The sequence below is a fragment of the Equus asinus genome, chromosome 8 (assembly GCF_041296235.1).
Source record: "Equus asinus isolate D_3611 breed Donkey chromosome 8, EquAss-T2T_v2, whole genome shotgun sequence".
In the NCBI taxonomy this organism is placed as follows: Eukaryota; Metazoa; Chordata; class Mammalia; order Perissodactyla; family Equidae; genus Equus; species Equus asinus.
In genome coordinates, this window is record NC_091797.1 from 94,385,406 (window position 1) to 94,411,096 (window position 25,691).

The window sequence follows — 25,691 nt, forward strand, 5'->3', positions numbered from 1 at the left end:
TATGGACTCCAAACCAGAAGGCATCATGGCAGAGTTCTATCACACATGCAAGGAAGTATCCCAAAGACTTAAAGGGCACATAGCCCAATCCAATTTACTGATTCTCGAAAAAGATAGGAAACCCAACCCAACAGAAACAGTATCAGATTTGAAAATTATAGGATACCATCATTTATAGACAGTAATGCAAAAATTGCCCAACATACTAGTAGAATCCATGCTATATCAAGACAGACTCAAGTCTGCAGGAGCTGGTGAATGTGGATTTTGGAGGGAGATCAGATATGAAGAGGTTCTGAACCATATGTCAGTTGCCCCATTCAGGGAGGGAATTTTGGAGCTCTCAGTGGTGCTTCCCTGACACAGAAAAGGAGAAAAAGATGGAATTAGTGCAGACACGGCCACGGAACTTGCTGATCCTCTAGCCCATGATGAACAGCCAGCATCAGCCTGGTCCTTCAGACAGAGACAGCACAGCCAAGGGAGAGCTGCTACCTGGGTCAAGCAGCATCACCCAAGAGCCACCAGGGGGCGCTCCTCTCTGCTCCTTCCTGCACTGTGAGGGGCTCCTGGGCCATGGATTCCTCTGCCACATGCAATTTACCAATCCTCAATTCAAAGCTGGCTCTGAATTGTCACTCAGACCTTCTCTGCAGGACACAATTGTTTTGAAGCATGATGCCTTCCAAATACCTGAGACAATTTACCAAGATCACTCAGGCTCCCTCCAGAGTTCAGGAAACAATGCTGGCAATTATGACCTCTCAATTTATTCATGATGAAATGGATAATAAATGCTTTAGCCCTTAAAGTGTCATATTTTTAGAAAATATGTCTTTCTAGTCTATTTTTTCAGTAATATTTCTTAGTTGTTTATGGAAAATGATGTCATTTATATTTTCAGATATTTTAATTATCTATTTATTTTTATCTTAAAGATTTTCTCCTATCAAAATTTGAAACATATTAAATATATTATATATATATATTTCTCTTCTGTCTCAGACATCTAGTTGATTATTAGGCATAAAACAACTTAGCATGAGTCATTTGGTCTGATATAAATTGATCCTCCCAACACACGTGATGAGAAAGGAAAGACAGCCATGCACATTCTATTAATCAGACGACAGTCTAGAGATTTAGAAATGGAGAACACAAACCATGTTTTCATTTCACACTGTGATCAACACCCATTTGGGGGCTTCTCTTTACCAGCTGCTTGAGGAATTTTATCTTCCTGGGCCTTCCCTTTACCTCTCAGACCCCCTGCCCCTTCCCATTCCTTCTGCTCCACAGGAGACTAAGGGAGCAGGGGATTAAAATGCTCCGTGATGGTCATGCTCACTTGTTCAGGAGCAGGGTTATCATTTTCTCTGATTATGAACACATGGATTCCTATTTGGTTGGGATCCCATAATTTCATGGAGATAATGTGACCTTTCCCCCTCAACATCTACAGTTACATTGAAGCTACTCCATATATTTACCGTTTCATAGAGCCATCCCAAGTCTGGCAGTGCAGCCCTCTGAGTCAGCACCCCAGCCCTGGTCAGCTCCACTGCAGCTAGTGGGACAGGGTCCAGGACTGAGTCAGGGGGACACCCCTGTCCCTTCACACCCCAGACATGGGCTCTGTGATTTCCCAGTGGACTTGCTGCTGGGGGGAGGAGTGACTTCTAGGCTCCTCCAGAGAAGGCAGAAAGGGATTTCACTGAGGAAGGAAGAATCATCCCAGGGATGGGAATGGATTTGAGATGAACGAGATGCTGGGACCGGGAGGTGGAGAACACACCCGTCTCTTCGCTCAGCCCTCAGGCTCTCCAGAGAAGAAATTCTGGAGTCTACATCCCTGAAGGCACCAGGGATGCAGAGGAGCTGATTTGATGAAAGCCATCAGCCCCCATCACTCAGTGTCTCAGTCACAGCGCAGCCATTGGTCTGTGTGAGTTCCCAGCATCTGTGCCTTTCAAGATCTCCCCCTGGGACATAAGGGTGACACAGGGACAGAAAAAGAACAGAAGCTGATTTGCATGAAGCACCTTCTCTGCCTAATGGGTTTGAGAGGCATGCAAAAGCCCTGAGGATGTCACTCTCCAGCCCAGGAGCCTGAGGAGGCGACGTCCTGTGCGTGTCCCCACCATGGCCTGGACGGTGCTTCTTCTCGGGCTCCTCGCTTACAGCTCAGGTAAGATGAAGGGTCTCTGCATCCTTGGGAGACATAAAAGCATGGTCTTAGAGTGACCCTTGTGTCCCATAACAACACCTGTCTTTTTCCTGTTGGTTGTAGGGGTGGATTCTCAGACGGTGGTGACCCAGGAGCCATCACTCTCAGTGTCTTCAGGAGGGACGGTCACACTCACCTGTGGCCTTAGCTCCGGGTCAGTCTCTTCAGGTTATGACCCCAGCTGGTACCAGCAAACCCCAGGCCAGGCTCCCTGCACACTCATCTACAGCATGAACAGCCGCCTCTCTGGGGTCCCTAATCGCTTCTCTGGATCCGTCTCCGGGAACAAAGCCACCCTCACCACCACGGGGGCCCAGCCTGAGAACGAGGCTGACTATTACTGTGCTCTGGACATGGGTAGTTACACTGACACAGTGATGTAAACCCATGGGGAAGTGCAGCCAACATCTCCTCCTATGCTCAGAACGGCTCAGCCCTTCAAAGCAGGAGAGAAAGGGAGAGGGGGGAGATGGTACCACCACCAGGTGGGGGAGGTCCATGGCCCCGACCTCCTATCCAGTGGTTCATCGCCATGAGCCTCCTCCAGCCTCTCCCAGGCTATCTCCATCTCTCTAGCGTGACTCCTCCAAGATTTTCCTTCTTCTCTCTCTGCCTGTGAAGACGGGGGGCAGGCTCAGCTCCAAAATACATCAACCAACAGTGAGACTCGGAGACCCCACCACGACTGTGAGTCTCTTCTTTTTCAAAGAGCATTAACAGATAGGCCCTTATTCATTAATTGGATGATGGAGAACAAATTAATACTTAATATGTCTTCATCAACATACATAAGCCAGGTCCATAGCACATTGCTGTTCTGCTCCCTGTGCCAGATGCTTATCATCATTGCACAATGAAGACATGAAGGAAAAGCATGTGGGACAGCTCAGTGTTTAATGCTGTCAGAGAGATAGTTGATGCTGTCCTGATATCCATTTCCCACACTTGTCAGCTCCTGTGACTTGGATAATAATTAATGAACTATGACAGACTTTTACCTTTTTATTAATATAAAATTTCTCTTAACCTTAATCTAAAAATGTGTCATCTTTTTAATACTTTATTGATTTGGGGAAGTATTTGCTCTCTGGGAAATTGGATAATCAACTTACACCAGCATCTTGGCTCACAGTAGGGTGCATGGCCCATGGATGATTGTGGCGACAGTGACCAGGTCTAAGCCCAGTGCCCCTGACATTATTTCCACCCAGAGCTGAAGTTTGACCAGGGAGCAGCAGGGGGTGCCGTGGGTCTCCCCAGGGTCTGCACTGTGGGTGCCCCCTGCTGTGTAGTCTCCCAAACTCCCCAGGGCTGGGGCATTGGAGCCTCCTGTGCTGATGGGGACTCTGCAGCTGTGTCCTGTCTGGGCTGGGCAGAGTCTCGTGCTCACAGGGCTGAGTAAGGGCCCAGCAGCTGCTTCCCCCCTAGACCCTCCGAGGGGGCAAATTATGATTCTCACTCATCTTACCCCAATTCCCACAACTCACCCATCACTGGAGGGGAGTTGGAAAAGGTCTTATCTATGATTTAGAAATATAAACAAACAAAACTGGATTGAAAACCTGGCTCTTTCAACTAGTGGCCATGCATGATGGTGATGCTGCTGAATTGCTCTGTGTGTCACTGTCATTGCCTGGACAGGTGCCATCATGTCCCCCCCTCACCAAGCTGGAGGGAAGAGCACACAGGATGAGGAAGCCAGAGCAACGAATGCAGATCTGGACACAGAACAGCAACGAGAATGGTCAGTGCTGCCGCCAGTTCCAGGTCCCCTGAACCACCACTGAGCTCTCACGTCAGCCAGAGTCAGGGGTGGACTGAGGGGAAGCTGAGGGACACACCTGGGGCTTCCTGTGGTCAGCTGCTCACAGGGCGTTGGACACGGTGGAGACAGCACTGAAGGAGCCTCTTTGAAAGGAGAGGTGAGCGGAGTTTGGGCGGGTGTGCACCTACTGATGAGGCCTCACACACCTGCTGTCTCCCAGGGGAATCCTGTTGGGGGCAAGAACAGACAAGAGGTCAGCAGATCCCGCTGTCTGTGAGATACGGAATGGCACTGTCTCCTCCACACACTGTGTCTTCAGTGCCCGGGTACCCAGCCCTGATCTGTGTGAGGAGAGGAGGGGTTGTTAGAGCAGGAAGGGCTGGCAGCTTCATAAGGACAATGAGTTTTACTTTTGAGGGAAGTGGAAATTGTGGGACCACATCAATGAGGTTTCATTTGGGATTCCCAGTTTCTCAGTGGTTACGAAGAAGTAGAAGCTTGAATCAGATTTCCACTATAATTTATTTATTGATTTTTCATAAATTCCTGTGAAAATGTCATCTAATCCTTACTGAGGGCCTGTTGTGTGCAAACAGCAGCACTAAATAGCGGACAGACTGTCTAACCGTCTAATTTCACTACCAGCTTTGTGGTCAGAATAATTACCTTTTCCTCCAACTTACTGAGCTGGAAATATAGGCTAGAGAGATGAAAACAAGGTGCTCAGGGTTGTCCCACCAGTAATGACAAAAGTAGGTCTTGATTAATCCGTAGTTGATGCCAAAGGCCATTTTAACCAGAACATAATTGCCTCTCACAAATACGTAATGAAAGTAAATCAATGAAATGAACGTAAATGAAACTAAATTAATGTAATGTAAGTGACAGGAAAAATTCAAAATGTTTTACTACATTGTCTGAGCGCTTATACTTAATCTTTCCTGCTGGCCTCATAAATCATGAGTTATAGTCACCCAGCAATCACAGTCTGCAGGTGCTGTGGAAGGTTCTAGCTAGACCCAGTCAAGATGCTGCTGACTGAGGAGGCAGGAGAGATCACATGTCTCTCCTGCGCCTGCCTTGGCCAGCCTTCCAACCATGGTGAGGGAGAAAGGGTTTGAGAAGGTCCTTCCCCTGCACTCCTCTCCCAGGAGCCGACCAGGAAGCATCTGGCGGCATCAGAGGGAAGACTGGGAGGGAAGGGCAGCGGGGGCTGAAGGCCCCCTGGGTCAGCACTGAGCTGACAGCTGGTGTGGAGGGGCGAGTGGCCGCTTCCGGGGGCGACAGCAGTTGGCCATGGAGGGCGACGCCCAAGGCGGCAGCTGGTCCGCAGGACGCGCTCACCGAGGTTCAGCGGCACGTTTGTGGGCGCGCAGGAGAGCCCAGGACAGGCGGAGCCCAGGACGATGGCGAAGATCCGCAGGCCGCCCCGGCCCCGCCCCGCCGTCACGTGCCCCGCAGGCCCCGCCCCTGAGCGCCGCAGTCTAGACCCCCTGCATTGCTCCTGATTCTCAGACGCCTGAGGACTCGCTGTGGTCGTGTCCGGAGGCCCCTAGCTGAGACGGCGCCAGGTGAGTTTCCAGGGGGCTGCGGGCGGGGCCCGGGGTGGGGGTCAGGCAGCGCGGGACACGGGGTGCGGTGTGGCATCCCGGGGGGGGGGGCGGCTCACGCTGGGACCTCCATTCCCCACCCGCCATGTCTCCAGCAGGTCCCCGCTGCCCTCAGCCTTGCTGAGACCCAGCCTTCAGGTCAAGCGCCTTCAGCGGGCTGGGAGCAGGATTCCGCCCAGAGCAGTGTCGCAGGGGTCTGGGATGAGGGGTGGTCCTGGGCCAGCTCTGAACACTGGGAGCTGGGATCTTAGAGGATGCTGTGCACCTGAATTAATCAAGGAGCCTCTAAAGTTCTCCAGAACCAAATAGAACCCTGGGGCCCCTCTAGGGATGCAGATGCCACAGGTGGGGGTCGGCAGCTTCAGGATGAGTGACCGCCCCTCGTGCAGCGCTGCAGTGTCCTTTGTGGGTGGAGGCTGCCATGGTGGGCTCTTGGAAAATCTCAGGACCCTCAGCGCCTCCAGCCCCCCATCCCCACCCTGCCAGCCAGAAGAGGGTGCCCCCTGGCCTTGCTTCTCTCTACACTGCTCCTGGTTAAATTCCCTGGGGAGGAAAGAAAAACAACAAAACAAAAAACTAATTCTCCAGGGAGAAATCTTGAGTCACATTTGCGCTTAGGCTTCTCACTGAGAACTTTGGTCATATTTTTCCTGGTGGACATTGATGGAGGCAGAGCAGGTACCTCGCCTTTGGGCAGGGGATTCAGGGAGCGCGGTGAGCAGGGTCGGGGGACACCCTACCTTTGCTGAGGCCCCTCTGCACAGCTTGTTGGCTTCCTCTCAGACCAGCAAGTGGGGGAGGCTCAGACCCCTGGAGGGGAGACAGATTGTGCCTCTCCTGATGCCCTGGACCCCCGTCCTATTGCTGGGGTCTCTGGAGTCCTGACCTTGACTTCTGGTCTGTGTCCCCACATGCCCACCTCAGGGTGCTTCCTTCTGTGAAGGTGCTGGGTCAGGCCAGGCCCTCAGGTACCTGCATGGCCCCATAGGCCGCTGCTGCCCCCTGCAACTGTGGAGAGGAGGCTGCCCATCCTGGCCTGGCTGCCCGACTACTCCGTGCAGTGGCTGAAGATGGACTTCATCCCTGGGCTCTCAGTCTGAATCATGGTCATTCCCCAGGCACTGGCCCGTGCTGAGGTGGCCTGACTCCTGCCCCAGGTGACATGTCTGCCCCTCCTGCTGGCCTCCTCCCCTCCCCAGGACCCAACCCCCCATGCCTCATCACCCACCCCCAAGCAGAGTAGAAATGCACAGTTTCCACTCCAGACAAGCAGAGCACCCAGGGTTCCAGCCCCATGGGAGCCAAGAAGCCTTGCATTACGTCTAGAGCACGTGACTGCCTTTGGGTGGATGCAGACCCCTGTGACTGCTCTTCTCACACCTGTCACACTCAGTTACCAAGGCAGTTCTCGATGGTGTGATGGGGCCAGGGGGTGACTCACTGTAGCCTTGAGAACGCTTCCTCAGGCTCACAGACTCACACATAAGCACACAGGCCTTTGTGCTCCCGCAGGTTTCATCCGAGGCCCCAGTGGGTGTGGGTAGAAAAGAGGTCCCCTGATCACAGCAGGTCACACCTGTGGATGATAGAGGGTGAGCAGTTACCCTGCCTGTGTGCGGAGGTGTGACCAAAGTACAAAGTGGACACACAGACCCCTGTGCTCAGATATCTACACCAGGGACACTGTGGGCGTGCCATGTGCCTCCCGGGGCCTCATCCCTCTCTCCCCTCAACAGTACAGCCTCTACTCTGCCTTCATGGGTGCTTAATGTTGTTCTTCCTGGGAATCCCCCAAGTATGTGATTCTGGGTCCCACGGCCATCATGTCCCTCCTGGTCTCCTGCTATGCCTTCCCTGAGCCCGCCTGTGCTGTGCTGTGTGCCTGCTCCCCCTGGGGGCTGAGGATGGGAGGGAGCCTGCAGCTCTGCCTCCTGGGCAGCTCTGGAGCCCCTGGTTGGAGGTTCTTGTGGTGCGGAGGTGACAGATTAAGACTTCTCATGGACTCCTGTAGCTCAAGGTCCCTTGTGGATACACAATTACCATGTAGACAAAATGTGAAGACGAGGATTCAACTCTGAGAAGTCCTTTGAAGTTGATAAAATTGATGACTTCATGGGGGTGTGTCTGAGCGAGACCCACAATGTGAACTCCCTCCCCCATCCTGCATGTTTATCACCCCCATCCTGACACGCTGTTGTGAGTGTGCGGTGGGAAGTGTGCACAAGCCCACACTTGATTTCTCTGAGAGTGTCAGATGAGGCAGTGGGGGAAACTAAGTCACAGCTGCTGTCCAGATGCCCTGTGACCTGCACATCCAGCCCACCCCCTCCTCCTTACCTGGGATCCCCTTTCTGTGTGTTCTCAGTGTCTTAAGATGCTGTAAGAACATAATTCCAAAGCCCCCTGAGTGGTATGAATGATAATTTAAAAATTGGAAAAACACTATTTTGGGATTATAAATAAATATAAGCAGTCAAATTAGAAAGATGAACTTGGTAATCATTTTTTCCTAAGTATCTTGATTCTCAGTGTGGACTGAGGCCTGAGGGGGAAGAGATGTTAGAGTAGTGAGGCGGAGGGGAGGGTGTGATACCACTGGGCATGGAGTGGACACTGATGGCAGAGGCAGGGCTGAGCGCAGCTTTGCCTTTGGAGCACTTGTGGGAGAAGAGCTCTTGAACCCAGAGTCTCCTATGGGTCAGCAAGTCCGTTTGATTGTCTACAGGCACGATAGCTTAGAGGATCCCAGCAAAAAGGAGATGAGAGCTCAGTTTACACAGAGAAGGGCTTTGCCAAATGAGAGCAGTGAAGGCACTGAAGAGGGAATCACAAAGGAGCTTCAAAGAGCGACTCTAAGGATGAGAGAAAATTGACTTGAGGACATCAGAGGAGTGGGGGAGGGTGAAAATTCCATCTCACATCACGATGGGGCTCGGGTTTTCCTTCATTCCCCACTTATATTTGGTGCCCACTGATGGTAACACTTCAGCCTGACCTGGGACACTGTGCTGGATGCACCCTCCTTGACCCTCCCCAAAGCTGCCCCCCGGGGGTGTCGTGGTCTGCAAATGTCACAAAGGCATCTTCATAGTCTTCAGCACTCCCTGTAACTCTTGCTTTGGGAAGACAAAGAGGCACCACATTGTCCTTAACCTGCACCCTCCTCAACACTTGGGACCTGGAACAGGGGATCCGCCATCACTAATAAACATGCTGCACACGTGGTTAAGGGGATACAAATGAGAGAGAGCCTTTACTCAGGCAATGTGTTTTTAGGACTCTTCTTCCAACTCTGTTCATGAGGATGCTGCCCAGGGTTCTGTTCCAAGCTGTGTCTCTTCTAAGTTTCCCTACCCTCATCGGTGGCCGCTCATAGTGCCTGGGCATCACTCTCAATGCCACATTCACGTCTTACTGTCACACAAGGCCAGCGTCAAACATTTCTGAACTTGGAATTCGGTGTTTCTGATTACCACATGTCCAAAAATCATCTAATAACCCTATTTTCTACTGCACTAAATACCAACACTGTCTGATTTTTGTTCAAATAAAATTTAAAATTCTTAATTGTCTCTTCCTTGTTTCTTTTTCTACAGTTCCTCCTGGTCGACAGTCTTGGAGATTCTACCTTTGAATTTGGCTCTAATGCATCCTCTTGTCTTGTTTTTCTTTATAAAATCTTCTTTCAACAAAACGTACTTTCTTAAGGCTGCCATGCTCTCTCCAACCCTCCCCTTGCACAGTCCACCATGTCCCCTCCATGGTTTTGCCAGTCTGTGAAATCGCCAGTCCTCCTTGTGGTTTGAGCATCATCATGTCCTAGTTTCACTTTCCTCCTGTTATTCCATGTGACGTCACTGGCATCCCTCCAAACCCAGCTCCCTAAATGTCCAAGTAGTGAGAGAGTCTCACACTCTGATGTGTTTTATAGAGACTCTAATATCCACAGTATGGTCTATTTCTTGACTACTTTCTCCTTTGTGTTGCAAGATTATAAAGTCACAGACAGTGTACTAATATTTGTGTAACTGGAGGTGAGCACCGTGCTCCCAGCAGACCTCTCAGTCACCATTGAATGATGGTGACATAGGTCTGGGCATTAAGCCTCAGTAAACCGAGGACACTGCAGATGGACATGTGACCAGCAGGGGGTGCTGTGGACCTGCTCTGGGCCTGCAAGGGGCCTCCTCACAGCTGGGGGAGCCCCCACTGTCCTCAAGACTGGGCTGAGACTGAGCTGCTCCCTGTGCTCACCGATGACACCCAGCAGTGTGGTGTCCTCAAGGCCTGGAGGAGGGCCCTGGGCAGGGTCCTGTGGATGTTGTCACAACTCCCTCCATGACCCTCCTGGGAACCCATTGGGAGCAGGCACCTCCTTCAGCCTCCTCTGCCCTGGATCTTTTCTCAGTCTCCTGAATCAGTCATCAGGTGGGTGTGAGACAGCCAGGAAGTGGGGGAGTGAATTTGCATCAACAGCCCTTCTTCCCCTGGGCACAGTAGGGAAGATAAGACAAGGCTGGGCAAGCCCAGCCCCACTGTGGGAACCAGGGGCTGTGTGCACAATGGCCTGGACTCCTCTCCTCCTCGTGCTCCCCTCTCACTGCAGAGGTTCAGACAGGACTCAAAGATTTGGGGAGCTCCCAGACTCTGTCAGCCCCTAACACTCAGAAACTCCCAGCTTAAATGCCCCCTCACCATGTGTGGCTGTGCTTTGGGTTCCCTCTCCCAGCCTGTGCTGACTCAATCTTCCTCCATTTCTGCATTCCCAGGGTCTTACGCTATACTCACCTGCACCCTGAGCGCTGACTTCAGTGTGGGCAGCTCTGCCATACACTGGTTCCAGCAGGAGACAGTGAGCCCTCTCTGGTTTCTCCTGGGACTTAGATCAGACTCAGATAAGCACCAGGGCTCGGGGGCCCCAGCCACTTCTCTGGATCCAAAGGTACCTTGGCCAATGCAGGGCTTCTGCTCATCTCTGGGTTCCAGTCTGAGGATGAAGCCAATTATTTATCCTGAGCTAACATCTACCAATCCTCCTCTTTTTGCTGAGGAAGACTGGCCCTGAGCTAACATCCGTGCCCATCTTCCTCTATTTTATATTTGGGACGCCTACCACAGCATGGCTTGCCAAGTGGTGCCATGTCCACACCTGGGATCCGAACTGGCGAACCCTGGGCCACTGAAGCAGAACATGCACACTAACCATTGCACCATCGGGCCTGCCTCTGAAGCAATTGTTACTGTGCAATCCCGCACAGTGGTGCTTCTTCCAGTGGCACACAGATGGGGAAGTGGGACCAAACCCCGGCCTGCTCAGAGTCCCAGATTATTTCTTTTTAAAAGTATGAAATTCAATGTACTCCCATTTAGCATGGAGATAACTTCTGGTTCATAAAACTCTCCTCTCAGTTTCTCATGCAATGTTTCTGGAGCCTCAGGAAAATACAAAAGTAAAATCAAATAAACAAAAAAGAACACCCACAGAAAACTGAAACTATGTCTGGTGATGCATACATGATAGAATCAGAACTTTTGGAGGTGCATACATATATTATACGCATTACATATGAATATATATACATATATATATGTTTTTCTCTTGAAAGAAGGGCAACCAGGGACCGGCCCGGTGGCGCAGCGGTTAAGTTCTCATGTTCTGCTTCTTGGCGGCCCGGGGTTCGCTGGTTCGGATCCCTTGTGCAGACATGGCACCGCTTGGCACGCCAGCTGTGGTAGGCATCCCACATGTAAAGTAGAGAAAGATGGGCACGATGTTAGCTCAGGGCCAGGTTTCCTCAGCAAAATGAGGAGGACTGGCAGTAGTTAGCTCAGGGCTAAGCTTCCTCAAAAAATAAAAGAAAGAAAGAAGGGCAATCAGCCTTCCCTCGCTTCCTTCTGGGGGCATGTACATGGACCATCCAGCAGGTGGACAGTCCTCTGCAGCATGGACCCTGCTCTGGGAGGGGTTGGAGCAGAGCCCTTCCCTCCCTCCCAGACTCCTGTGCTCATGGCCGGCTGAGGCTCACTTTGCCCCAGGGCTGAGGCGCTAAGATGTGAGTGCTGTGTGAGGATGCAGGCCTGGAGGAATCCCAGGCGCAGAGCCTTCTGAAGCCCTCACCGTGTGCCTGAGCCTTCAGTCAGTGTCAGGTGAGGGTGGGTAGGCCTGGGAGCGATGTTGGGCCTCAGGCCGGTAAACCTGTCTGTGGGGCTTGAGAGGGTAAAGGGGAGGCGCCACCATTGCTGGAAAATGCTGATTCCTCCCCAGGGAGCTCTGATGAAGTAGACCCCATAGATGTGAGTTTCCTATTGCTGACGCCACTCCAGACTCACTGAGACTCCCATAACTGGATCTTCCTGAGTCCGCAGGTAGCAACCTGTGTCCTCCTCTCCTTTTATACCCCGTTGGAGATTTCCAACTACCTAGGGTGTGGGGTGGGGCTGTGCGACATCAGGAGCAAGGAACTGCCCAATATGTGCATGTGTAACTCCCCCTGTGAAGGTCTTGGTGAACCCAGATCTCAATGTCACCTCCTCCTGCAGACAGAGCAATAGAGACATTGGGGGTCACCATGGGAGTGCCAAGAGCTCCCATGCAGAACCCCTACGTGTGTGACCTGGGACAGCAGGGAGGGATCTTCTAGGGGTCCCAGACTGATTCTCCAGATCCCGGTTTGTTCACAGAAACTCTTTGACCAGCTCTGGTTTGCAACCTGCAGATGAGGCTGATTATCATTTTTGCAGAGCTGAACACAACTCCAATGCCACAAAGAGCCCCTGTTCCATGGGGAATTGTGATTAAATCTGCTCTCCATTGTCCTGTCTGAACCAGCACACCCCTGTCCCTGCCTGTGACAAACACCAGATCAGGTTTTGGTTTCTGCTGTCACTTATGCTACTAAACCAGAGGGTTCATGCTCGTGACTCAGTCTTCTTTATGGGGTCAATGAAAATTTCTCCTTTGGAGATAAGTGTCTCCGCATGCAAACAGAATTGCATTGTTCCCAGAAGCAAAATAGCCCCCACAGTTACTGGGTGGGGATGAGAGGGTAAAATGCAGCATGTGGGACCCGGGGGAACCAGGTGACCCTCGGCTTAGCCCCCTGGATGTCCACAGTACCAGCATGGGCTTTGCCAATAATTCCCTGAGCTCTGAAACCTGAAAGAAGCTGTATTTCTCTTTCACCTGATTTGAGAGCTTTGTGGCGCTCCTGAATCCCAAGGTACTGGCAACAACTCTTCATAGAGCATCTCTGAGCATTCCCATTACCAAGGAGGATACACAGATTGCAAATAAATGTGTGAAAGAATGCTCAACATGAGATCACTGGGGTATTACAAATTTAAAGAATGAGCAGTAAACAGACTCCTGTTAGAATGGCTACAACTCAACACTGTTCAACAGTAGATGCTGCCCGGGATGTGGGCTGCAGGACCCTCATTCACACTGGTGGGAATGCAAAGCACCACAGCCTTTCTTGAAGACAGTTTGGTGTTTCTTACGAAACTGAACAACCTCTTACATGATACAATATGGAAATCACTCCCCTAGATATTTACCTAAATGATTTACTTGTGTTGACAGAAGAATATGCCCACAAATGTTTACAGCTGCTTTATGCATGATTGTCAAAACATGAAACCAACCAGTATGTCCTTCAACAGGTGAGTGGATAAACAAGCACAGATACATCCATACACTGGAATATGATTCAGCAATAAAAGAACAAGTTATTGGGCCATAAAAAGACATGGAGGGACCTTACATACAGATGCCTAATTGAAAGAAGCCAATCTTAAATGGGTGGAACTGTGAGAGATGCAGGATGGGGAGGGCAGGAGCACCGAGTACCAGTCCAGCCCAGGTCTCCTGCACGCACCAGAGGGCGTCAGTGCTCCCCTCAGATGTGAGCTCCTCTCTCCCCTGCCTCTGGCAGACCTTTCTGTGTAATCCTCGGGGTGAAGCCCTCCCCTCCCCTACACTTCCTTTTTAATCCAGGCAGGTTGGCTAATGTTGAAGGAGAACTGTGCACAGGTTCCAGAAAGGGGAGGATTTGCATGGAGACCTCCCACCCTGAGAATCAGGGAGACACTTGAGAAGGTAGGCTCAGGCCTAGCTGTGGGGCTCAGGAAGACTCTGGGGGCATCTCCACCATGTCCTGGTCTCTGCTTCCCCTTAGCCTCCTCCCCCATTGCACAGGTGGCTGCCTGCAGAGAATTCTGGGAGGGCACTTGGATGTTATCTGGGATGGTAACCTCTCCTTCCTCCCTGAGGATAGTCTGTCATTTCCTCACTGATCTCTCTGTCGCTTCCTCCTTGCTGGGTCTTGGGCTGAGGCTGTGGTGACTCAGCCTCACTCATTGTCAGACTCCCTGGGGCAGGTCACCATCTCCGGCACCCACAGCAGCGGCGACATTGGAGACAACTATGTGCACTGGTACCAGCAGCACCCAGGCAGTGTCCCCACCACCACATTCTACAAGGATGACCAAAGACCCCACCAGTGTTCCTGATCAGTTCTGTGGCTGCACTGACAACTCCTCCCATGCTGCCTACCTGGCCATCTCTGGGCTGCAGCCTGAGGATGAGGCTGACTAGGACTGTCAGTCCACTCATGACAGTGGCTATAAGAGCACAGTAATTCGGACCCTTGGGAAAGTGAGATGAAAACTCCTCAGAATCTCCTCATCCTATGTCTGCCCTCAACATGTCCCCACCAAGGACGGTTGTGCATCTTGTCCCCTATTGGAATGTTCATGTTGAGATTATATGTTTATGAATCCCTCTATTTTCCTTCCAAAGATTTTACCCTCAGATCATGATGGCTAATTTTCTATCTCTTTGCAATCATGTCATGAAGGTGATTTGCTTCAAACAGGGTTTCAAAGCCTCAGCACTACTGACCATGTGGCTGGATCATTCCTTGTGCGGGGGGCTGTTCTGTGTGTGTAGGATGTTTACCAACATTTTCTGGACTCCAGACATCAGGTAACAGAAGCACCCTACTCTCCAGGTCATGACGCATACAGACACCTTCAGACAATTCCAAATATCCCCTGGGATGGGGGTAGATAAACCCACTTTGAGAACTACTGGGTGAAAAGCACATATTCTCAGCTATTAGGAGGCCTTTGACATTGAGTCCTGTTACCGCCGTTTAGCTCGACAGAAGCCTGGGTGGGTCACCTCTCTGTGCTTCCTCTTTCCCACCTGTTAGACAAAACAGGTGCACAGACTCAAGTGAAGTCAGAGAACCTGTGACCTGATGACACAGGGTCTCCTCTCAATCCAGAGTGTAGAGTACAATTCTTGTCCAAATAGAGTGTCCAATTAATATGATAAATTTTTGCACAATGCATATGAAATATAGCAGAATGCATCTTCATTTGTTCTCTTAGGGAGTATTTCTCAACTATAGGATACAAAGATGAATAAAAACATGACAGAGTCATGTGCTCTTGGAGTTTGCATTGTAGTGTGGGTACAAGACCACAGACGGAGCAGCAGGTGGATGGTGACGTCATTCTGAGGACAGAAGACGACCCCCAGGAGCAAATAAACTGCTAAGTGCACCTTAGCTGTTTGAATGTCTGCTCACATCTCAGTCAACTGAGACTATATGTATTCAGTTGTCACGAGATACTAAATACACAGCTCAAAACCCACCATATGATGGATGGAATTTGATATTGAACTCCTCAACCTCAAATCCACAAAGGACCTGGCTAGAAAAACTCAGGAAGGAATAATGATGGGTTTGAAATCTCAGTGTCCAAAGACCTGATCCTGCCCTGGGGAGAGTGCATGAAGGAGACCCAGAGAACATTGTCTGAGGATGAACACACTGGTCTGGACTTTCTTCTGCTCAAATATGTCATCCGTGAACCTCACGGCTCCGAAACACAGGATGCCTTGCTCTTCCTTCACTTTCTCAATCAGCACAACAAGCAGATTAGCTCACCGTTCAGGAGCTTTCAACATAAATCCTTTATGTGAGAGTAGCTGGACTCCGTTGTTTTAATGAACAAGAGCATTTGAGCAGTCACAATGTATGCATGTGCTAAGCATACAGCAATGATGTGATATGTTGTTTGTCACGTGTTTTCATGTTTAGTGTGGTATTAGGAGGAGGGATAGAGAAAGGTGGGAGATCAAAGAAGATGAGTCCTACTGATGAGGGTTGAGGTTGGATGATGGGTGGAAGTGGTTCTTTGAAATATTCTGTATAGTTTGTGTAACTTCAAAATTGTGCACAATATATATGTATATATTTTTTAAATGTTCTATTCTTATTTGTAATGATACGGGTATGTCCAGCTGTTGAGACACTCAGAGTTGCCACAATGTGTGTTTTCACCCTGATCTCAAGTTTAAGCCCATGTACCCCTGACAGACAGAGGAGGAGTTGGCTTGGAGACCGTGAAAGGGACAAAATTCAGAGTTTTGAAGTTGCAAGGAAGTCAGGGAAGCTGGAGGTCTGAGAAGGAGGAGAGGGGCTGGGAGGTGCTGTGGAGGGGGCAGGGACCAGACCACGAAGGCCCCTCAGGGGAGCTGAGGAGATGGGGTTTGATGCAAACAGCAGCGAGGATCACTGAAGGGCATTAGACAGGGGGTTTGTTTATCTCGAGCTGAGTGGGAAGGGTCCCTCTGAGGGCCTCGAGGAGAGACAGCCCGAGGGAAGCGGGGGTCCTGGTCGTAGATCAGTTAATAAAAGGCCCTGTGAGTCTAGAAGTTTGGGGACCACGTGCACAGAGACAGCAGAGTTCATTATGGGGACAGGGAGGAAGCGATGGTTCATGGATTCAGATGCCGAGACATTCACCACATCAGCGAGAACTTAAAAATCTCTCATTTGTCTTGTTACTAAACTAAGATGAGTGGAAAAATACAGGTAGGAAAAAGTTTGTATAAAACATAAACAAATTTTATGACACTTAAGACAAAATCCTGATAGGAAATATAGAGCTTAACAAACACAGAACTCAATTCATAAAATAGAGAAGTATGTTTCACATTCACTGGTAAAGGTAAAGCTCACCAAAGCCATTTTTTCTACCCAACATTAAGTGAAAGCTAATCTCTGTCAAAACTTAAATTGCATTGTATTACTTTTGAAATCTTTGTAGAATTGTCCCCTTTTGAATATGTCACTAACTTTATTCCTTGAAAATTCCCATTCTGTTCCATTCCCCTGGACAGCCTCTACATACCCTTCGAGCCAGATAATTGTCTCCTTGTCTGTGACACCCGCCCTGATGCACATCTGGGTCATTTAGCTTTTGTGAGAATGTACTCTAAATAGTTATGTATGTGTGTGTTTGCACAGCCCATGGACGAGGACTCCTTGTGAGAGTGAGAAACTATAGTAATCACACACACTGTATCATAATCACAGTATTTGGGAGTCAGAGAGGGATGTGTGACAAGAGACAGTGACCTGCTGAACTGCAGAACCAGCTGGGCTCTTAGGGCTTTGGGCCATGGTGAGGGGTGTGTCCTGTGACCAGGAGGGGGCACTGTGGGACTGTCCTGTGGTCCCTACACAGCCGCTCAGTGAGGATGATTCACTCAAAGGAGCCATGGCCTGGGGGCTGGGCCCTGTGCTCACTGATGGGGACTCAACAGCTGTGCCCTCTCTGGCCTGGCAGAGTCCCCTGAGCAGGGACCTTTGTGTTGTCTCAGCAGGTGCTTCCTCCCAGGGCTCTCCCAAGGGGTGAAGCCAACCTCCATCCTCCTCAGTGTGTGGTGTGAACTGAGCTCCAGCACCAGGGCTCAGGGAGGGGCTGGGCTTGCACTGGATGGAAACCCATTTGCATGGACAGCCCCTCCTGGGACAGAAGGTGGAGAAGAAAACGAGGCCTGGGGGAGCCCAGCCTCACTGTGGTGACCAGGGCATGTGTGCACCATGGCCTGGACTCCTCTCCTCCTTGTGCTCCTCTCTCACTGCACAGGTAAGGACAGGGCTCAGGGACACAGGGCATCCTCCAGCTTCTCTCCTTCCTTGCACAGGCTCCTGAGAAACCTTAACCTGGTCTTGTCCTGTCATCTAAAGAGTGTCTGTTTTTGCAGGTTCCCTCTCCCAGCTGTGCTGACTCAGCTGCTCTCCCTCTCTGCATCTCCCAGAACATCAGCCAGGCTCTCCTTCACCCTGAGCAGTGACATCAATGTTGGCAGCAAGAATATATTCTGGTACCAACAGAAGCCAGGGACCCCTCCCCTCTATCTCCTCTAGTACCACACAGACTCAGATAAGCACCAGGGCTCCAGGTCCCTAGCCACTTCTCCGGATCCAAAGACGTCTTGGTCAATGCAGGGCTTCTGCTCATCTCTGAGCTGCAGCCTAAGGACAAGGCTGACTATGACTGTGCAAGCTGGCACAGTGAAGCTTCTCACAGTGACACAGGCAAATGGGAAATGGGACAAAAACCTCAGCCTCCGCAGGCACTTGGAATAGACTCTTCTGCAATTTAAACATAATTTGTATGTACACTAACTCTACCTGGAAGTAGCCCCTGGTTCACAAGGACAGTCTGCTCACTTTTCCAATCAATATATCTGATGTCTCAGGAAAACCAACATGAAAATGAAAATCAAACCAAATAAAACAAAGATCTCATGATTACACTGAAACTTTACCTGGTGGCCCATAAGTGATAAAATCAGAGCCTTTCTAGCTGGGGTTTTTTGCTTGAAAGCTGGCAAATCAACCTTTCCCAGATTCTTTCTTGGTGGGAAGCCAGGGTCCATCCAGCAGGTGCACAGTCCTCCACAGCAGGGACTCTGCTCTGTGAGGGGTCAGAGTGCAGACTTCCCTCCCTCCCAGGCTCCTGAGCTCAGATCTGTCTGAGACTCACTGTGTTCAGGGTCAAGACAATAAGATGTAAGATGCTGTTAGGAGAAACATGCCAGGAGGAATTCCAGCCACAGAGCATGCCTGGCACACTTCCTGGGTGCCTGGACCTACAGTTGTGACGTCTGTGAGAAGGGTAGTAAAATGCTGAGTCTGCTCCAGGGGAGTTGGGTGAAGTAGGTCCTCTGGATGTGACTTTCCTACAGCTGATCCCACCCAGACCTCATGGGAACCACTGAGGGTGGGTGATCCTGAGCCTACCGGTACAGATTTGAGTTGTTCTCTCCTCTTATATCCCAGTGGACCTTTCCAGCTAGATAAGAGATAGGAGAGAGTCAGTGGAATGTGAGAGACCAGAAACTCCCAAATATGTGCGTGAAGTAAATCCATCCTGTGAAGCTCTTTGGAAGGACCCAGCCATCTCTTGTAATGACAAACATTGTAGGGTGTCATGGAAACCCTGACCAAGGCCTGCCAGGCAGAGGCCCTAAGACTGTGACCTAGATCAGCAGTGATTGTCTTTCAGGGGTTCCAGATAAATCTCCAGATCCAGGTCAGTCAACCTTGCCTCCTCAACCAGGCCGACAATGAGGATGATTGTCACTGTCAAACAGCTGCATACACCCTCCATGCCACTCCCAGTCCATGGGGAGTGAGACAGGGATCTGCCCTCCACTCCCCAGTCTGATCTAACTCTCCGCTATCCCTGCCAGTAGCCGACACCAGCCCAGGTTTTGGCTTCTGCTGTCACTTGTGCTACTAAGACCAGAGGGCCTCATAATTTTGAGTCACTCAATTTATGAATGCAATGAAAACAACCCATTTTACTACTGGTTTTCCAAAGCAAGAAAATCACTTTGTCACCAGAATTTATCATAACAAACCCCCTGCCTCATGCTGGCTAGGATGACATGGAGAAGAGAAGTCCAGCCAGCGTGACCCAGGAGCCCCAGGTTCTCCTCTGCTTAGTGCCCTACATGTCCCATGAGCCTGGCCCAGGCTTTGCTGATCATTCAGTGAGCTCTGAAGCCTTCACAAAGCGGGGTTCTCTTCTTCTCAGATCACATCCTCGAGGAACTCCTGGATCCCAGGTGCAGGAGAGGACTCTTCCCATTAAGGACCTGGCGCTCTGACCCATCACCTCCTCTCTTTCTCCAGTGTAATCCCACAGATCTTAGTTGTGTTGCAGCTCTAATTTTTTGTTGTTTTTTTTTGGGGGGGGGGTTAGAGGATATTTGAAAGTGTCTTAGTTCTTTGGGATCTAGCGTCCATGACCCAACCCTCATTATCACAGAGAACCCTGATACGACAGGACAATTTACAGAAATCCCTGTCCTTTCTTCAATGTCAGCATATGGAGCAGTTACCAAGTAAATCTGATCAGGAACCAGTGTGGGTTGGGTGACAGATCTTGGTTGCCACCAAGTCAAGGAGGAAGGATGAATCTCAAAAAACAAGAGAGATTCATAGTAATGCTTTACTCACCAATCTTCAGACTGAAAACGATAAAAATAGACTAAAATAGTAAAAACCAACCATAAATATATCATAGATTCAGAAGACAAAAGAATAAATCTCCAGAATAGCCATTAAGGTTAAATGAAACCACAGACTGGTCAGCAGGAGAGAGGACATGTTTTGTCCGACAGCGTTGTATTCTAGTGGCCTCGAGAGACGCCAGGCAGTGGTACTTGTGCAGAGGGGGTGAGGGGTCTACCAGGAGTCCCTCACAACAACAGCAGCAACAGTAACAGTGACAACACCAAGAAAAGTCAGCCTGTCAGGGTATCCCATATAGATTTTTGGTCTTCATGAACCAACAAGGTTCATTGCAGGATTTTGGGCCTTGAACGTGGTTCAAGGTGATCTTACACTAATAGTGACCCCAGACACATGGCAGAAGCAAAGTTAAATGTCAGTTAATCCTGAAATATCGGGCAACATAAGGAATGTGCAATATATGCTGTATTCAGCAGCCTGGAGGTCCTTAGTTATCTGGAGACAAATAATATCTCAGCCTGTACCTCCAAGAAGAGACCTACTCATTGAATGATTCTGACAGTGACATCACAGAGATCCATGTGCAAAATAAGGGCGCCCTAGAGGAGTGCTGAGTGGAGTCAGAGGGGCTGGTGGACCCTGGATCTGAGACCAGCAGGGGTGCTGTTGGACAGGTCCTGAGAGGGCAGTGTTCTGGGCAAGGCAGGCACAGAGAATGCTCTACTGGCTCTGTCAAACTTGGGCAAACAGTGTCCTCACTGAAGTGTGGCTCTTCTGCACCCTTGTTTGTTTGTTTGGTCAAAATGAAGATTCTCATGCCCACTACAGAGAACATGGTCTATAGCACATAGCCCCATCCTCCCCATTTGTTCTCCCAAAATCTGACCTTGACAGAAAAACATTATCTGATAGTCTCACATTTACCAGATATTTCTCATGGCTGGGTCCCACAGGGACAGAGTTCCTGGTGGGTCAGGGGAATACCAGGGACACACATAGTCCAGCTGAGTCTGACTCAGGATAGCCCACTATTCAGGTCCATCCATCCACACTATTCACTGAACACCAACTATATGCTTGGCTTGGATGGGGGATAGGAGCCGTTAGAGGATTTGACAAGGAAGATAAGGAATCTGATTAATTTATGAAGTCCAGCTGTTGATAGAAGATGAGTGGTGAGGTGGGTAGAGTGAAAGCAGGGGCCTGGTGGGGTTAGTGGATTTGGTAGAAAGATCAGACTAGAGTCCTGGATGAGGGATGGAGCAGGTGAGGTGGAGAAGGATGGTCAGCCTCTGCATGTTTTTTGGAGGTGAGGAAGGGGATGTGGGAAAGAGGTTTGGAGGCTGGTCCTTGGGGACTTGGTGAGATGTGAGTGAGCTGCACCTCCTGGATGAAGCTCTATGGACACAGGTGTGGGGTTGAGGTCCTGAGCACATCCTTGTGATGGAAATGTAGACAACAGCCCTCCTGCCTTGTACAGCGGTGACGGGAATGTTGTAGTTGTCAAGTGTGTAATCTCAATGGACTTCACTCCTTCTCTGAGATTTATTTGAGTTGTCCAATCTCCAAGATCTCACATGTCCCCAGGCCGATTTCCCACACGGGTCAAAAATGTCCCTGCAGTCCCAGCCATCACATCCACACAATAAACCCTCCTGAAAGAGAGAGTTGCCCTCCCTCATCCATTGAACAGGAATCTCAGACCTGAGCAGGACTTGACTAGATCACTCACACTGTCTCTCCTGACTCCATCATGGTGAGCAGGGAGTGGATTGTCTGATTGGTTTGGAAAATGAAAGGCCTGTCCCTGGGGCAGGAGCTGGGGTAAATCACATGCTCACCACATGACTGAGATATTTGGGTCTGACAGGAGAGGAAAGGACAGAAGTTTCCCTCAGTGGCCCCAGCATGTGCGTCACTCTGTTCTCCACTGTCATCATTCGTTCATGTTGGGTCTTCTACTGTGCACACTGGGAGCTGGGCAAGGGAGACTGGCCAGGGGCACCTGTCTCATTACACTCTCCTTCTGGTGCCTTGATCTTTCTAATGTTCCGCAAAGAATCAGTCTCAGGTGAAATGACACCTACTCCAATCAGTGAGGCCACGGTGTGAAATTCAATAGTCTCCGGAGAGGGAGAAAGGAACAAAACTCCCTCATGAGGATGTCCTCTACGCAGACGGAGTGAGAAGGGTGATTACATCTCAAGAAACCACACTAGTGGCCACTGTCTGCCATCACCTGGCTCTTCCCCTGCAACTGCCTCCTCTCTCAGGTGAGGACCAGTCCCAGAGGCCCAGCTCATGGATGTCTAGACACACACTCCAGTCCAGATCCCTTTTGTCCCCTTCCCCAAGCAAGTGAGTCCTCAGGTCACTGAGGGCTCATTGCTGAGATTCTCCCCCTCACAGGGCCCAGGTCTCAGGGGCTCTGTCCCAGTTACCTTCCTCTTCTGTGTCCTGGAGCTGGGATCGAGTTAGCCTGACTCAAAAATGTGAACACCTGACTCTCATACAAGTATAGAACGAGCCATGTGAAACATTTTCTTCAACTCATACATTAGTGAGGAACCAGTCAATAGTAACGATTGGTCAAAGAGAAGAGTGTAGCAAAAATCACAGTACTTACATTCCACCAGGAACAGAACATTTGAAACAAAGTTTTGGAGTGTTGGAGACAGGCTGCTTAATCTGTAACACTGAAGAGATGACATAAGAGGAGAAGAATCTGGGTCCTGCACAGAAGGGGACCTGCCTCCATGGGGCCGGTCACTGCTCTGCACTTGATCCTGATCTAAGAGGAGTTTGTGTAAGAGACACCCCCTCATTCCTGACCCCTGAACAGCTAAAGGAGTTGTGGACAGACTCACTCCTGGAGAGTATGAGTAGAGACTGCCCTGAGGTGATGTGGAGGCTACACAAGGGGCCACCTGGCCTGACCCTAAGGCAGGGAGACAGTGGACAGAGAGTGGGGATGCAGGAAATGTCTCTGATGGGCTTTGGTCACCCTGTGACACAACTGTGGGTCTGGGCCTGGACACCATGGGGCGCTCAGTGCTCCATCCTGAGGTTCCTGGGGCTGATCACAGCTGGGACCAGCCACCTGACACTGCCTGGTGCCCTCTGCTCAGGGCTCATGGCTGAGAATGCCCCACCCCCTGGCCACCCTTGGGCAGGGGGAACTGACCCAAGTCCCAGTGAGGGATCAGAAGGCTGGGAGGGTCTGATTTGCATGTGTGGGCCCGCCCTCTCTCAGAGTATGAAGAGGGGATGGAAGAGATTTGGGGGAAGCTCTGCTTCAGCTGTGGGGCCACTGAAGGCAGGACTCGGTGAAGATCTCCACCATGGCCTGGTCCCCTCTCCTCCTCACCCTCATCGCTCTCTGCACAGGTGACTACATATGGGGATAAGAGAAGGGGACCGGGGAAGATGCCTGGGACCCTGCTTTCTCTTGTCTCTAGACTCCAGAATCACCATCTCTGTGTCTCTCTCACTTCCAGGATCCCGGGCCCAGTCTGTGACTCAGCCCGCCTCAGTGTCTGGGACCCTGGGCCAGACAGTCACCATCTCCTGCACTGGAAGCAGCTCCAACATCGGGAGTGGTCATGTGTCCTGGTACCAACAGATCCCAGGAACAGCCCCCAAACGCCTCATCTATTCTTCCGCTAGCAGGGCTTCCGGGGTCCCCGACCGATTCTCTGGCTCCAGGTCTGGCAACACAGCCACCCTGACCATCTCTGGGCTCCAGGCTGAGGACGAGGCCGATTATTACTGTGGTACATTGTACAGCAGTTGGAGTAGTGACACAGTGCTGCAGGCCTGTGGGGAAGTGAGACAAAAACCTGCTGTCCCCCCAGTGATGGGGCTTCTCTGTGCAGCCCCCACTCCTCGGCCGAGGCAGCTGCTTCCTTGGCTTGTTTGGTGAAAAGCAGCTCTGATATTTGATCCCAGGAACTGAGTCTAGAAGATGTGTCCTCATCCTCTCAACATCTGTCCCCACTGCTTGTCCTTGGTTTCAATCCATGGTCTGTTTTCCTCAAATCGAGCAGACATTCCCGGATGCTGGGGCGGGATGCACTGGGGACAGAGTCCACCAGGGGTGTGTGCGTCTGCCAGGGCTGCCATAACATAACACCACAGATGGGTGGCTTAACCAACAGAAATGTCTCTTCTCACAGTTCTGCAGGCTGGAAGTCCAAGATCAACGTGACGGCAGGTTTGGTTTCTCCTTGTCTTGCAGATGGCTGCGTCCTCAGTGTCCTCACAGGGACTTTTCTCTGTGCACTCACCCCTGGTTTCTCTTCCTCTTCTTATAAAGATGCCAGCCCTACTTGTTAGAGCACCAACCTTATCATCCCATTTACCTTAATTAGCTCCTTCAATGCTTTATCTCCAAAGAGAGTCAGAACAGGGTTAGGGTCTCAACATAGGGTTTTGAGGGACACAGTTCAGTCCATATCAGGAAGTCAGGGCAGAACCAGGGACAAAGAGTCCAGCTGTGTTTGACTCAGGCTAGTCGACCTTCCAGATTATGTGCATCCACACCGTTTACTGAACACCTACTATGGGTCAGACTTGGGTGTAGGGGCTCAGGAGAGGCGGTCGACACGATAGGAAGGGTTCCCATGCTCAATGTGGTGACACTGTCTGGGGGAAGACAGAGTACAAACAAGAAAAGTATACTGTACAGGAAAGCTGTTTTGGGAGAGTAAGGAGGGGTGAGCTTGGTTGAGTGGAGATGGGAGCATTATACGGGTTGTGAGGGGATCAACAGAATCTGATGTAAATTTATGAGGCCCAGGTGCTGCATAGAAAAGGAAGGAGGAGGAGGTTTGAATGTAGGTAGGGAGTAGGTAGGATCTGTGGATGACACAAATATCAGACTGTGAGTCTGGTTAATGGGTGGAGCAGGTGGGATAGAGGAGAAAGTTCAGATTCCCCATGTCTTGGAGGAAGGAGGTATTGAAAGATGGGGTTGGGAAAAAGAGGAACTGAGGCTGGGCTCTTGGGAGCAGTGTGGGGTGTGAGTGAGTCAATCAATGGAGACAACGTGATGGCCCCATCTAGTTCAGAGAGGACTAATTGAAGCTGACATTTTCAAGAGATACGATCAGCTCTGTCAAATTGGACTACTCATTAGGAATTCTAGGAATGCACATTTCTAGTTTACTCTCGTCTTTCATTTGATCAAGACTTCACCTGTGCCTTTTCAATTTCAGCGTGTTGTTAGAGGAACAGAACGTGAAGGATGAACTCAGTCCCCTCGCTCTCAATGCTGCACCCCTATTAGAAACTTCCCACCTTATAAAATCACGAAAATGACATTTTCTACCAGATTACTTAATCTGAACCTCATTAGTGGAATTCTCTAATGGGTTTGTGTTTAAATGCTTCCAGAGGGTTATTTTATGCATAAAGGATTGATTACACCTACTTGGTTTCTTTTCTCATTTTCTTGAGGAAGAACATCGGCCAACAACACAGGAAGGCTGAAGAGGCTGAGACTTGGCTGCAGATGGGACCTCAGGCCTCAGAGCAGGGGGTCTGCTCTCCCACTGGGCAGGGTCAAGGCAGATGGGTCCACACATCCTGATCCCAGACATCCCCTGTGGGGGCTGGAAGGCTGTGTTGGGAAGCAGGTGTCGGGATGGGGTCACGTCCCAGGCAAGCAGAGTCTAGTAGGAGAAATCAAGAAAACTATCCTAGAAAACAAAGCGCGATGGACGCACCTAAAGGAAGACAAC

The 25,691-nt window shown here is 50.4% G+C and overlaps 2 long non-coding RNA genes across 5 annotated transcripts; both read left to right on the plus strand.

The window, feature by feature from the left end:
- The first annotated feature begins 2,018 nt into the window (after positions 1–2,018).
- On the plus strand, positions 2,019–11,150 carry LOC123275667 (uncharacterized). 4 transcript variants are annotated; one of them, XR_011505454.1, is made up of 4 exons: positions 2,019–2,188; positions 2,291–2,914; positions 3,869–5,563; positions 6,527–9,149. It is a non-coding gene; the product is annotated as an uncharacterized lncRNA (long non-coding RNA). The 4 variants fall into 4 exon arrangements; XR_011505453.1 differs by adding an exon at positions 9,199–11,150 and having other exon boundaries at positions 2,021–2,188; positions 3,869–6,759; XR_011505455.1 differs by having other exon boundaries at positions 2,029–2,188; positions 3,869–4,149; positions 5,369–9,149.
- Positions 11,151–23,201: 12,051 nt separating this feature from the next.
- LOC106826781 (uncharacterized) lies at positions 23,202–23,611 on the plus strand. Its single transcript, XR_011505573.1, has 2 exons — positions 23,202–23,337; positions 23,448–23,611. It is a non-coding gene; the product is annotated as an uncharacterized lncRNA (long non-coding RNA).
- The last annotated feature ends 2,080 nt before the right edge of the window (positions 23,612–25,691 follow it).